Raw genomic sequence first — 13,517 nt, 5'->3', positions numbered from 1 at the left:
ATGCCGTGGACAGTGAAACTCAACTATTAGTAATAAGCATGTCTGGGCTGCCACTATAGCTCACCTGGTTTAGCTGGAGACCCGTCCTATACTGAAGGCTGGAGCCCTCGCTGTAGGGGCCTGGGTTTGAGTCCACCTCAGACCATTTCCTGTGTGTTGTTCTGCCTCACTTTCATGTCTCCTCTCTGCAGCATCCTTTTGAATAGAGGCTAAAATTACCAAAAGCAAACTAGTGGGTCTTACAGGGTCAGAGGTGGTTTGAGGGGTTAATTTATTTAACCAAATAAATTGACTTTATTTTTTTTTTAATAATGCACTGAATCATTTTTATTTCCAAAACTAAACAAAGCAAACTGAAGTGCAGTGTCTCTGTAAAACCACCAGGAGGCAGTATGTGCCTTTTCATGTCACCCTCGCTCAGTATGAAATCCGTTTCATATCAGTACAGGCACCGATTAAACAGGTTTAAAGGCACATCACAAACACCAGGTTGCAGGTTTTTCATTTGGAATAATAATAATACTAAAAAGCTGTCAGTTTTCTTTAATTATCTTCATTTTTTTAATTTATTTTTAAGAATTCTTCGAAAATTGCAAAGCCAAACAAGTTTCTCGTCAATAGGCCAGATATTTCTCGCCTCTTTCTAAATGAACTTTTACTGCTTGAACACGACAGAAGCTGCTTAATTTCAGTTGTTCAAATCATACACTTAAAAAGAAAGAAATGCAGATTTCCTGACCATGCATTTTAAGCTGTTGTGGGGTTTATTTTACTCTTTTATATCACAACAAATAAGACTCATATTTCTTGCAAATAAACAAAATGTCCTTTTCATTACCAAGCGAAAGCTAGCGTGAATGCGACTCTTTATGTAGCTGTAGCTATATACCAGTCCTGGGGCCTCAGTTTAAATAATAAAAGAAATAGCCGTAACTGCCTCCACTTCAGCTACAGTATTCAGAATGTGCAGAATCCACACAAACTTACAGCTTTCCAAAGAGGCCATTGTAGAGTCAAAGTACACTGGTGAACACAATGCACAGCATTTGATTTATTTTCCATTTTTCAGATTTTAAGACACACACACACACAAATCTTCTGGTCTCAAACTTGTTTTGAATACAAAACAAAGCTCTGAAACACAAGAACAATTTCTCTGCCACAGTTAAAATATCCATTTAAAGGAGTGAAGAGGAGAAGAAAAATAATACAATAACAGCAGAAAAGAGCAGGAAAATTGACTTTGAGCTTTCTTGGGGTTTTTTTTGTGGCTTTTTTAAAAGTCTGTTAGTGTGAAAATACAAAACTGTGTAATCTTCTTCTCTCTAAAAGCGGCATCTGTTCCTGTTGTTATGTGTGAAAATGTTTGTTGATTCCTCCCTCAAACTGTGATAAAATGTTCCATCATTGCGCCGCTGTGTGTCTGAATCAATCATGTCTCTGCTTAACTTTGGAACATGTTTATCTTTCGGGATGTGTGGAGGGGAGGGGTGAAAATTTGCCTTTAAGTCGACTCGGCGAGGTTACAGCTGTAACACGGGAGACTTTGAGGTGGCTCATTTACATAACACAGTGGGCCCTCGCGTACTTATTCACGCAGACTTTTTACACAGTTTTGTGAATTTTGGCGAGGCTCCACTCTGCTCTGACATAATGTGACTGAACCATTCACGGCCCCTATCGCTTTAATCCATGTTAAAGTCACATAAAGTCGACATTAGCGTAAATTCAGCCTGTTGGTATTGTTGTGTCACACTCTTTTGTACATTTTTCCTCACTTTTTTGTTAAGATTAAAGAGAAGCTGTGTTCATAATTTGACACACCGTGTACATGCCACTATTTCTCTTAAGCGCTCTGTGACTTAACTCACTATTGCTCGTGGTGAAGATGTGATTCTGCTTTCTGCTAAACTCAAATAGTCAATATTTTCTTCTACCATGTGTGCATTGTCTTATTTAAAACCCAAGAAGCCTCAGTTTTTGGAGTTGAACTCTCTTAAGTATTATTTCATGTCACCCTCCACCTTAAAAGCATATATCTGGTGCTTTTTGCCTGATAAACTCAGATCCTCTCAGATGTGGATGTTTTGCATTAGTCCAGTGACATCCTTCACTCTATTTTCTTATGTTAGCATAAGGTTGAATATTACTATTACTAAACCAATATAGGCGAATTTCATGTGACATTTCAAGACTTAGCTCCAGAGTGATATATATTAGTTGGCTGGTATTTGCATATCACAGATATATCATTAATTTGTATCTGTGTATATTCTGTGCAGTATTAAATTCTTTTATAGAAACAATTCATCTCAAGGTGCTTTATATTGTAAAGTAAAGACCCTACACAAATATAAAGAAGTCATACCAGTCACATGACACCCCCCCCATGAGCAAGCACTTGGTGAAAGTGGGAAGAAAAAACTCCCTTTTAACAGGAAGAAACCTGCAGAACCAGGCTCACTAAGGGCAGCTTTCTACTGTTTCTGGTTTGGGGTGAGAGTATGCACTGATGATTTAAATACAAAATGGAAAAAACAAATGGTGTCATTACATAATTTATCCATTACAGCTGCTGTGCCACTACTGTATGTAAGATTTGCTGCGCTGTGTGCAGTACATACAGCCCTAAAGGACAACCTTCAGCACTGAAAATCAAAACACATTTGGAAGGAGCTAAAGCTACAAAAGGGAGCCAGTCTCCATTGACTCCAGTGTGACATTGCTCACCTTTATAGCATTAAATAGCATATCTACAACTTGGTACAAAATCGTTTTGGCCTGTGTTAACATATTGCTGACACATAACCACTAAACATGTGACGCGAAATTGTCCGCCATTTTGGATATGTGAAGGCCCAGTTACAAAAACCTGGAGACTTGTCTGCGACCATCGACCAACAACCGGATGCTAGAGGAAAATGTGTATTCCTTGACCATTACGTGAAAATGTTGTTGCGATTACTTTGGTTGCTAGCAGGTTGCTGTGGTCACAGCAATTAGCCCTGAGCATGCCAACTACTCCTTGAGTGGCATTGTGTGAAAAGTGGAACGAAAACTGAAAACAGACTTTTTTTTTGCCTTCAAAGTAAAAGTTGCACCTTTTGAAGTGTGTTGGCTGTGGTGGTGAGGCACAGTATTTGCAGATACTTGCTAATTAAGTATCAATGTCTTCCATGCAAACTACACGTGACCACATCAATCTAATACTGTCCAAAGCAATCATGAGGAATTTTTTTGTTCAAGAACCCTCATTGCATCTGATTTCACCTAAAGACAGCTAGCTTGCTAATAAGCTAGTTAGCATTAGCTAACAAATTGACACTTCACATTCTTCTGTGTAAATTAACTTCTGGCTTCTAAGATGCAACATGGAGTCCAAAACCAGTGGATAACGTCCTGGTTACTATGTCTCTTTTATAGATCACTGTCTATGGCTACGTTCACACTGCAGGCGAAAGCGCATCAAATCCGATTTTTTTGACCCTATGCGACCCATATCCGATCATGGTATGACAGTGTGAACGGCACAAATCCGATATTTTCAAATCCGATGTGGGTCACTTTCGTATGTGGTACTGAATCCGATACATATCCGATGTTTTAGAAAACGACTGCTGTTTGAACGGTCGTGTCGCATTAAATCCGTCTTTTATGTCACTGACACAAGACAGACGCCAATTATCAGCGCCGGAGAAGCACCCGAGAAGACATCGAGAACGCTTCCTGGCCATCCAGTGTAGATGTCAGTGAAACTGTTGGGAAGACAACGTGAACATTTTATTTGTACTGTATAATCTGCAGATTCTGACAGAAATCTGCAACTATCCTTTGAAGCACCGCTCCTCTAAAACAGCAATAAGGATCATTATTAGGTTATTTACATTATTATGTAAATAACAAAATAACTTAAAGCAAAAATTGGGAAACGTAAAGTCCGAAGTCTTTATATTAAGGACCATCAGTCAAACAATATTGTTTGCTCTGGGTCTAAACAGAGCGAGTTGTGTGTGACATCTTCTTTTGCACATGCGGGCCGCTTTGAGCGTTCACACTAGAGCGTGTTTGCTGTCGCATTTTATTTGTAGTGTGAACAAGCAGACAAAAAAATCGGATTTGATCAGAAAATCGGAATTGAGCATTAAGACCTGCAGTGTGAACGTAGCCTTAGATAGCACAGCTGAGCTGTACCTTCATGATAACCCAACTAATTTTGAACTGCATTGAGAGTTAAAACACAACACTCCATTATTTTTTCTTCTTTGATAAACTCTAACACGTGATCAATGTATATACAATATATAAAAATATATGAATTCTTTTGCTCTCTAAAAACCAATATGGCGTTAGCTCCCACAGATGTATTGTTCAGATCTTACTCTGCTAACGAATCTGTCTTTCTTTCAGCTGGTGTGAATCGATCTGCCCTACAATTGCTTTTGTGAGATCTTAAGATGTGTAATTTCCTCTGTATTTATTTTGGTGAACTTCACAAGATTTTTTTTAAAAAGCGAGAGGTCATAAAGCAGACCACACGAGGAACTTAGGGGCGCTCGATCTCACCCTGCTTGCAGTGAAAAAAAAATGCTGTAGATATTTAGATGCTTGGATACATTTCTTTGTTTTCACACACAGCAGCACAATATGTTCCGCTCTGGCAAAACGGCGAGAATAAGGTGTAAAAGTGACGACAGATTTAAGAGCGAGACAGATTCTAGCATGTAGGAAGAAAGGAAGCTGATGTGAATGGAATCTGTAGCAAACTGATTTTTTAGCACTGGTGTGAGGCGTATAAATATAAAGCAGAGCAAAGCGGTTGTGAGTGAACCGTTGCTTCTGATTTGTTATTGTCATTTCCTTTGTTTTTGTCTGATTTGCCGTCTCCATGTTTCGACAAAGAGCTTGCTTTTAGTATAATTGTGCCTTTGTGACAACACTGCTGGAAAAGTGATCATAACCCGGGGACCCCCCCCAAGAACCTCTGGATGTCGCCCGTGGAAACCCTTTGCATGTGGTCTCCAACACAAACAGGCACACATGTACAGTAAAAACTTGCACACAAACTTGGTGGTGATGGTGACAGGAGGGAAAATCATTTCGGGATTTGGGTTTAGGTCTCCCTCTTTGTGTTTCTCCAAGTGTCTGTGAAAAACCAGTAGGGTAATGATCAGTGTGCGAGTGTTGTGTGCACACATCAGCTCTTCCACGGATGGATACTTATGTTTCTGTGAATGAGTAATGCGAAAGACAGAGAGGATATGTGCTCAATGAATCACAAACACCATCTATCAGGGTAAATATTTCCACTCACATTTTCAAGCTCTTTGAAAGCTCAAATATTGGTCTGATAACTTGTGTCTCTTAAATTTGAAAGGAGACGTTTTCTTTTCCTTAATTAATTTTTGGCTTTTGACTTAATGTGGCAACCACAAATTGTCAAACCATTTTATTAATGGAGCACACAATCTTGCATGAACACAATCTGACACAACATTACATTACATTAGTTTAGTTATCGCTTATTTACGCAATTCCAAAAGCTTCAGACCCGCATAGCTTTTTAACATGGGACACATGAGATCATAGAGAATCATGAAGACACGCTTTAGCACGCTGCAACCCTCAGCAGCTGGTTAAAGGTCAGGCCTGAGGATGGCTATGTGGGATTCACACACCTTTCAGTGGTCAAATAACTGCGGCAGCTTCTTGTGGTGAGATCCCAGTATAGATCTTTAGATGATTATGCTGTTGATGACACCCGTTTGTCCTGCAACAACACTGGCTGGAAGTCCTTTGATTTTCTTAGCGATTGTTACTTGGATTGGTTTCAGTTAGCACAGAACAAGCTAATACACACAAGTTTTACATGCAACACACGAGACAGGAGCCTCTTGAAACACCTGATTGATGAAAAAAAAATATAAAACCAACAAGTTTTAAAAGGTACAACTTTCACTTTGAAGGTGAATGGTCTCAGTTTCCTATTAACATCGTACCTTTTACAGTTTTGCAACTAATTGGCAAGTAGTTGGTGAGTGTTTGCAGACAAGTTGGCAACTATGAGCAACAGCGCCAAACTGCTTGTGACCAAAACAACTGGAAAGAGGTTTTAAGTGCAGAACCATATGCCTGTTCACAACCTGTTTCACCTAGCAACAGCAACCTCCCACAACTACTTGCCAAGTGGTTGCAGAACACATATTTTTCCCTAGCAAGTAGTTACCATGGCGAAACCTCTGCTGGCTATGACCTATCCCTAGGCCTGTGCTACAGGAGATTAAGTCCTATAAATTATACCACATTCATGTCATGTATATTGAGAGGTTTACTGAAGAAGAGCAGTACTTGAAAAACTCACCAACCATCACATAAGACTGTTACAGTGTTGAAATGAAACTTTTTGGGGGTATTTTCACACCACTAGTTAATTTACTCTGGTCCAAATCAGTTGAGGAGTCTTTAAACTTGCAGCTTTTTCCTATGGTTTGGTTTCTTGTCTCACAGCGAAAAATCCAAGTGAATTCTAAGTGAACCAAAATGTGTCACTACAAACCACGTGAGTCTCCCTATTGGCCAGATGTGTCTGGGGCGGGAGCAACAAAAGTAAATACAGGAACGAGGTGCTGCGATCTGCACGAGTGGAAAACATGGAGAATTTTCATTCATTTCATTGCTAGCTGATAAACTTTGCACATCTATGGTACCTCGCAGCATTCTAGAATGCAAAGTATACCTGGCTACAGGAAGTTTTTTTTAGCTCACAGTTGCAAGGTACACCTGGCAGTTGGTGCAGATCGAGGTCGGATCACATACACCATAACGTTTATTTGGAAGCGCACCTAGACAGTCCAGATTATGGTTGTTTTGGTCCATTCCAGGGTGTGATTAGTGTTCACACCTGCGCAAACAAACCACACCAAGAGGGAAAACTAACCAGAGTTCAATTTAAATGATCTAAATGGCGCAGGTATAAAAATACCCTTAGAGCAAAGAAAAGTTATTGCATACTAGGACATATTCCTTGAAGAAACGCGTATCATCCCAAAGGTGACAAGCAACAAGACAAGAAGATTGTAGCTGCCACTGAGGATGAGAGATCATGATTTTCTTAGCTGTCACATAATGAATGTGACACAAACATGGTGGCTTATTAAAAGAACAGAGTCGTGATTGTGTGAAGGGTCATGACTAGTTGAGACATGTATGTGTAACAGCAGTTGAGTGAGTTTAATTGATCTGGACCAAGTGAAAGAAAGACACTATGCTGGTGGTCTGCAGCTAGCAGAACAGAGGAAACAGCATGACTTCAGCTCTCTCAGGCTGCGTTTTCTACTAGAAAAGCTGTAGTTCTGGACCAGGATTTGTTTGGGAACCCTAGCGTGAGGGTGCTGCCTTACCAACCTGACCACATTTCCACCATCTTGGAGTTTTCTTCGTTCTTTTTTTTCCGCAGGGAATATGGGTCAGGAAAAAACACAAGTATAAGAGCTTCAATTTTTTTTAAAGAGAGCACACATTAAATTCAGACTAGAGAACCACCATAAAATACACAAATAAAATAAAAAATGACACCAAGGGAAATTTAGACATGTGAGCAGGAGGTTTTATGCAATAAAGAAGTGATTTCCAAGGGAGTGTTAGGAGATTTTTGGGAGACTGAAATTAGATTTCACTTGTGAAATATCCGAAAATCGCATTTGAGTATATTGTGTCAATATGTCGCTTATGACATATCCAAAAATCCATGTGTATTTATGAATTTTCCCCCCTTTACTGTAGTGTTCATGTATGATAGCTATATCAGATGTGCTGTTTGAAAAACATGGCATGATTAAGATAATTACGGAGGTCCAAAAAGCAAACCAAAGGACCCAGCTTGGCCCAAAACACCCCTTAATATGATTCTTTACCTTCTAAATAATAGGCAGGTCGGTTAAGTAAACAGGCAGTGTATGCCAGGCGTGGTGTATGTGTGAGCTAAGAGTTATTGTTAATTGAGCTGAACTGAGATCAGCAGCAGCGAAGGCTTAAAGCCGAAAATGAGAGAAGCACTCGAGTGGCTATTGGTATCATAAAGGAACAAAAGTGAAGGAGGAGAGGGAGGGAGGAAGGATGAAAGGAGATGATTTGCGGCGTTAATCCAAATTGAATTACGCTGATAACATCTCTTTCTTCTGCCTTTATTTTGTGTATTATTTCCCCCATTTCATTTCAAACACCCACTTTACACCTTGTTGTTGCACTTAAGAGTTCCTCGAGACAATATGAGACACAGTTTGTCTTTAGTTAGAACGGCAACATCTGCCTGGCCGCTCGCAACAAATTTCCTTAAAATCACACAGCTAGTAATGACCAAACAGCAATCAGTAGGTATTTATTAGTCCCTCTTTCCACTCATTTTCTCTCACCCACTCTCTGTTAATAGTGTAAATTAGCATATAAATGAGAGATAGCACGTGATAGAAACCGCCCTCCTTCAATCGGTCCATTGGGACTTATGATTATCTCTTTCTCCTCGTTTTTTTTCATCTCTCTTTATTACTCTTTTCTTCCCCTCTGTCTGCCTTTTTTGTCCCCCACGACTACATTCACTGAGATTCATTTTAGTCTTTTCTTCTGTTCCTATTCAAAGGACGCCTTTTGCTTTTATTAACCCGTGCAGTTAAAGTGAGTCACTCGTTCTGTTTGCGATTATTTGTTTACCTGGATGTGTGTTCTGCCTGCCACTGTGTGCGGTTAGTTTAAGCGCACCTAATTGCTCCTGACTAATTAGTAGATGAGTTGAGGCATTTGGGAGATAGAGAGCACACAAACACGCATGCAAATGTGTATGCGCGCATACACAAACACATGCATTTATAGCACCTCTTCGTTCGTGTCCTAAGTGTTCATCTGTTGTTCCTTTCCTCCCTTGGCTTTGTGTCCCCAGACAGTTGAAGGCTGGCGATACGCAGCAGGAGGTGTTAATGATGTGAGGGCTCTGTGTTCTCTGCTGGGAGCGATCTGTTGTGTGTTAGCTGCTGTCTGTCACCACACGAATGGAAAAACATCTTCATAGTTCATATGTGTGTGTATGTGTGAGCGAGTGTATGTGTGAGCGAGTGTCTGCTTTTCCACTTTTCAGTTGCTCTGCATATTAAAAATCATGAATCTCCCGCCTGCCCTCGCTGCCAAACAACACTTGAATAACTTCGTCCGCGCACGTGGTCGTTAATTTTTAGTTATGGGGTCTTCGCCATGAGCCGCAGTTCCCCTTTTTTTGTAATTCAGATTTGTTGGTTGCATTTCCAGTTTTGCTGGATGCGTTTACGCTGTGTTTGTGTTTGCTTTGCTGTGTGGCTGTATGAGGTCACGTTAGCCTCTGTGACAGAGGGAGTATGGCTAATACTGCTATGGCTAATGTGTCTGCACCTTTATGTAGCAATTTTGGACACTGAGAGATAACAGTGCTTTTATAAAAAAAAAGAAAAAAAGATAAAGTCAGCATTCGCAGGCTGGATGGGCTGAGAAAGTCACACACTCGTCAGACAGGAGACAGCAGTTTGTGATGTTGTGATTGTTTTTTTTTACTCTCTTTTATATTGATTTAAGTTTAATTTTCACTTGCTGTCTAATGCAATAGTAACACTGTAGCAAACAGTGGTTGGAGACCGTGGTACAACCAAAGTGATTATGACTGTGCGCAATGGTCATTGAGCTGACAGGGACCGGGCCTGTGAGCACTTGCAGTCAGCTGATGTTTCAAAAGCAGCTTTGTTGCATCAAGAGTGAAATCAAACAGCAAGAAGATGGAGACAGTTTGGGGTTGAATAGGGTCAAGTTGGCAAATACAAGCAATCTATTTGTGATAAAACAGTGATTAAGTGCAGCAAACTGACAAAGATCCCAAATCTTTTGCCATCTATTGCAAATTTGTTGCTGTCTACATTCAATTCAATTTTACGACTGCAGAACCAAATGACAACAACATTTGCCTCAATACAGAAGATATATCCCAACAATCAGAAGAGATTCTGTCAGCAAACAGTTGGTGACAATAGGAAGGAAAAACTCCCTTTTAAGAGGAAGAAACCTGCGTAGAGGGTTCAGAGTTCAGCCTGAACCTCAAAGGATCAAAATTCCTCCACAAACAGTGCCTCAGTTGCTTAGCTGATCTCAGGCATACCAGATTCAAACTACTCTGTAGCCCACTGAAAATACCATTTTAAATCAGTTTATATTAACAATAAAGAATTCAATAAACAAGAATTAGAGGTTATCATTGCTCCATGATAAAGTTGCCAAAAATATTTAGGCTACAATGTTTTGGTCTCGCCAACCTTGATCGAATATATGAGCCAAGCAACCCAAAATTAACTCAAATTATATCAAATGTTCAGCAGCTGAAGAAGTGAATTGTGGCTTCAGTTTCCTATTCTTAGCTGACAGGAGCGGGACCCGGTGTGGTCTGCTGCTGTAGCCCATTTGCTTCAAGGTTTAATGTTCTCTGCGTTCACAGATGCTTTTCTGCATACCTTGGTTGCAGCAAGGTAATCTTGACCATGTCTAAGGGCACTGAGTTGCTGCCATGTGATTGGCTGGTTAGAGGTGTTCAGTGTTTAATGAAGAACACTTGAAGTGTAACTCTGTCAGGTAATGTGTATAAAAGTCCAGAGCTGTAGTGCATGTGCGCTTAAGAGTTGCTCCATGACTTAATACTTGCGATCTTGGAGACAGCGAGCGTCTACAGATATACAAATGGGCTAATGTGTCCATCATCGGGACGATGATGTTTCTACTAATACTTTATGCTGTCTTGCCATTTTCCCTAGATAAATACTCAAAGTTGGAGATGGGTTATTAACACACACACACACACATGCACACACAGGCAAGCAGAATAAATGGAGAGTAAACATTTGAATAGTCTTAATTATTGCCTCGTGAAGGCATTTTTCCAGTGACTGAACAATGAAGCCGCGCCAAGTGAAACACATGCTTTGGCACTGTAGCTTTAAGAGAGAAAACCAAGCAAAATGATTTATCATGCTGAGGAACACTGGCGCTTCTGTTTAACCAAACGCAGACATTTCTCTTTTCTTTCTTTTTTCCTCAGGTCTGCCGCTCACTGCTTTGCCTTTTTTATAAGTATTTTTTTGTTTTAGCAACCTGGTGACGTTCAGTCTACACACACACACACATACACACAGCAGTGATAAGGATGTATGATGCTGGACTGAGTGAATTAAAGTGAATCAGAGAGTGTTAGACCATTGTCTGTTGGCTTCTCCTCTCCAGGAAGAGAATTACAAGACACACGCTCAAATACGTGCACACACACACACATACACACACACACACACACACACACACACACACACCAAACCCTTAAGATCTGACACCCTTTCAGATATCCGCATTAGACCCTATAATCTAATTCTTGGCTATCGTCTTACAAATCTAATCATGACACACCACTCATATTCAATATCACCAAACCTCCAGCCTTTTAGTTTGGCCTCTCAAACCACCGTGTAAAAGCTTCATCATGGGCCACGGTGATGAAATTAGCCCCTATTATCCCCCCTCTCTCTTTCTCTTCTTCTCTCCAACTCTCACTCCCTCCATTCTGTCTTACTTGAAGGAGTGTGCAGATTTAATTTACAGCAGGACTCATGAGCCACTTAGCGCAATCTCTCTCCGTGTGCAAGGATTGATTGATTAGGCCTTATCTTGTTATCTGGGTCTGTGGTCGTTTGATAGGCCTGTTTGTTCTCTCACTAGTCTCTCAGCCTTTCTATCTATATCCCTTTCCTTCATGTAATTTCATGCCTCTGTCTTCTATTTAGCGCGTGTGTGAGTGTGTGAGAGAGAGAAATGGCCTCCAGCTTCTCCGTCTACTTTTCCTCCAATGTGGGAATCAGACACTGATAAGGACGGATTGTCTTGCAAGATCAGAATTAGGAAATTACACGTTTCTCTGTCACAGACTCACAGCCACCCCTCCCTCCCTGCTGGCGGACTGCGAGCCGATATTGTTTCTCAGAATTTGCTCAAATTTCTCAGCTGTAATGACTGGATAAGTAAATACTCCACTGATGCTGCTTCAAGCCAGAGACATCAGCACGTTCACTGTGAGGACATTGTTTGTTCACTGTAGGTTTACCTTTTTTTCTAAATGTCATTCATTAATTTAAGGTAGTAACAAATCTTTCACCATCAAGGGTTTGATTTGGATGGAAGCTCTGAGATATATTGTGTCGGGAGCAAGTGAAATGTAACATAGCAAGAAAAATATAATTCTTCTTAGTATTTTACAAAGATTTGCCACATAGCAAAAAGAATGATCCAGCCATCTTCTGTGGCACCCAATCAATCATAGGAGATGGCTGCCCCTCCCTGCGCCTGGTTCTGCTGGAGGTATCCTGTTAAAAGGGAGTTCTTCCTTCCCACTGTCACCAAGTGCTTGCTCATGGGGGGTTGTTTGATTGTTGGGGTTCTCCTGTATTATATAAAGAACTTTTAGATGACTGTTGTTGTGATTTGGTAGCATGTTGTTGCGGTGGTTAGCACCGCTGCCTCACGGCAAGAAGGTCCTGCGATTGAATCCACCATCTAGCCAGGGCCTTCGGTGTGGTGTTTGGGTTCTCTCCGGGGTACTCTGGCTTCCTCCCACAGTCCAAAGACATGCAGTTAGTGGGGTTAGGTTAATTGGTGCATCTAAATTAACCATAAGAGTAAATGTGAGTGCCACTTGTTGTCTGTCTCTGTGTTAGCCCTGAGATTGGCAACCTGTCCAGGGTGTACCCTGTCTCTTGCCCTATGGTAGCTGGGATAGGCCCCAGCCCCCTGCCACCCTGATAAGGATATGCCAAAGAGAATTGAATTACATTTTTGACTGATTCGTTATTAAACATAGATTGTTTCAGCTTAATTTTTCCACTGAGTGCCATTTGAGGACTAATGTTAGACTGTTACTGTCACAGGCTAAACTAAAACCATTGACAAATTGTTGTGCAGTGCTGAACTGGGACCAGAGCAGAAAAAATCCTCAGAGAAACAGCTTAGATTGATTACGTTCCATTTTTTTTGCATTAAAAAGCATTTTATTAGCTGTCAGTCATCACCAATATAATTCCCAGACATGCTCTCCTTGACCATGGTCACCATCTTGCAACCAGATCACAAGGAAAATATGTATATTCTCCAACTGGTTGGTAAGTGGTTGATGGCAGCTGATGCGATATCAGTTGGTAAAGATGCTAATTTCACACAGGCCTATAGACTGGTCAGTTATCCAACTGGTAATCACAGGTCACTAGGGAAAAATGTGCATTCCCTAAACAGTTGGAGAATATGGTGCTGCACCAGAAGATTTCTTGTGAATGCCTTGGTTGCTAGCAGATTGCCCGTAGTTGCAAAGCAACACGGTGTCATTTCAGAGTTTCAATCGCTAAGTGGTTGCAAAACTGTATACAGCAAGCCACAAACTGGAAATGAAGAACATTGCCCTGCAAAGTTAAAGTTGTGCCTTACTA

The 13,517-nt window shown here is 40.7% G+C and overlaps 1 long non-coding RNA gene across 2 annotated transcripts in view; it reads right to left on the bottom strand.

The window, feature by feature from the left end:
* The window catches only part of LOC112847055 (uncharacterized), a 38,047-nt gene that overhangs the window by 15,080 nt on the left and 9,450 nt on the right, over positions 1-13,517 (bottom strand). The window contains exon 3 of one of the 2 annotated variants that reach the window (XR_003220367.1): positions 65-195. The exons of the other annotated variant lie outside the window; for it this stretch is intronic. This is a non-coding gene — a long non-coding RNA (uncharacterized LOC112847055). The remainder of the gene's footprint in view (positions 1-64; positions 196-13,517) is intronic. 2 annotated transcript variants of the gene reach the window in all.

This window comes from Oreochromis niloticus, linkage group LG6 (genome assembly GCF_001858045.2).
Source record: "Oreochromis niloticus isolate F11D_XX linkage group LG6, O_niloticus_UMD_NMBU, whole genome shotgun sequence".
Lineage (NCBI taxonomy): Eukaryota > Metazoa > Chordata > Actinopteri > Cichliformes > Cichlidae > Oreochromis > Oreochromis niloticus.
This window is presented reverse-complemented; position numbering and strand designations above follow the sequence as displayed.